Raw genomic sequence first — 1,606 nt, forward strand, 5'->3', positions numbered from 1 at the left:
CACCTCAGTTCTAGAATGGGAGAGCAGTGCTATAATAGGTGGCACTGCTTTTCCCTCTGTGCGGCTCTGAAACAGGCAGAGGTGGGGTGTTTCTGCCCTGTTCTCGGAGTCCCTGGGCCTTTACAGAGTTCCTGCCTGAGACCGCTGCAGCCTGCCTCCTGGTGGGCTGCTGAGTCAGCGAGAGCTGGGGGCTCTTCACCCCAAATGATCTTTCCCTGCAAGGTCCAAGAAGTCCTGGGAATAACCAGCCAGGACTCTCTCCCTAAACGTGGACAAAAATGTATTTTCAGAGAGTGAGGCTGTGTCTCTGGGAATGGCTGAGGCTCCGGGGTGAGTCACTGTGAAATCCTTCCCGGGGTGAGCTGGAGCTTCTTGGGTCTGTTTACGATCATGCATTCCGAATAAACCTCCAAGCATCAGGAAACTGCCTCAGTTCACATTATGCTGGGCAGAATTTACTGCCGGGGCTGGAGGGAGCAGTAACCATTATTGGTCAGTACACTGGTCTCCAGCTGTCCTCCGAGCTGGGAAAGATCAGAAATGTGCTGAATTCTAGAAAAGTCTGGCCTTTGAAACCATATCTCCTTAACCACGAATGTGGGATCGGCCGAGGGCGAGGCCCTTCTCTGGGACTGCCTCAGGTTAGCCGGGTCAGCAGCAGGAAGTGGGGAGGGGTAAGACCAGGATAGGTGGTGGTTTCTCCAAAGGTGGTGCCTGGGGCAGGGTGAGGTTGCTGGTCCCACCCTGTGGAGGGCTCCAGCTCAGAGGCTGATGCCTGCAGAGTGCAGAAGTGACTCAGGGCTAGGACTGCTGACTTGGGAAATCCCTCCTTGCCCCCCCACCCCCACCCTTGGTGTCAGCCCGGGGTGAGCTGTGGATATAGTGAAAACAGAGCTGGGTGGCAGCTTAGGGACCATTGAGATACAGGGAGGGAAGTGAGACTTAAGTCAGCAGGGAGAGCACAGGGTTTCAGATTTAGTTGGTTCTTATTTATTTATTTCTTTTGTATTAAAAACATTTTTGGTGTTTTTTCCCCCCTTATTTCTAAATTTTGTAGAAAATTTAGAGAACAGAGATCAACAAATGGAATAGAAATCACTCCAAATCCATCACCCAGTTGTAACAGCTAATAGCATCTTGGTGTCTTTTTCTCTAGTGTCCTAATATTGCTGTTACATATAAAGTTCCTGAAAACAAATAGGATCATACTGTAAGGACTGTTTTGTGACCTGTGTTTTACACTTAATATGCGTTGAAGACCCAGAGGTTGGTTGTAGAGAGGAGGAGATCGGTGAGTAATTACTCAAGGTGCACGGATCATTTGTCCTGGCTGAGAAAACCGCTAATTAATTAATGTAACAAATATATGTCATGTGCCTTGGAGAGTATTGGTATATAGTCATCACTAGATACTTTTCTCACATAATCCTCCAATAACAGATAATTATCAAGGACATAGAAGGTCTTTTTGTGGAAGGTGGCTCTGTAATGCAACAGTTAAGAGTAGCTCCTCTGATTGTATGCACTGGATAAGTCCAGTCTGATTTTAAAGCAAAGTCCCTGCTTTATGTCCTAAGACCACAGATGGAACTTTCATTTGGGGTAG

Source organism: Neophocaena asiaeorientalis, unplaced genomic scaffold, assembly GCF_003031525.2.
Source record: "Neophocaena asiaeorientalis asiaeorientalis breed wild unplaced genomic scaffold, Neophocaena_asiaeorientalis_V1.1 scaffold713, whole genome shotgun sequence".
In the NCBI taxonomy this organism is placed as follows: Eukaryota; Metazoa; Chordata; class Mammalia; order Artiodactyla; family Phocoenidae; genus Neophocaena; species Neophocaena asiaeorientalis.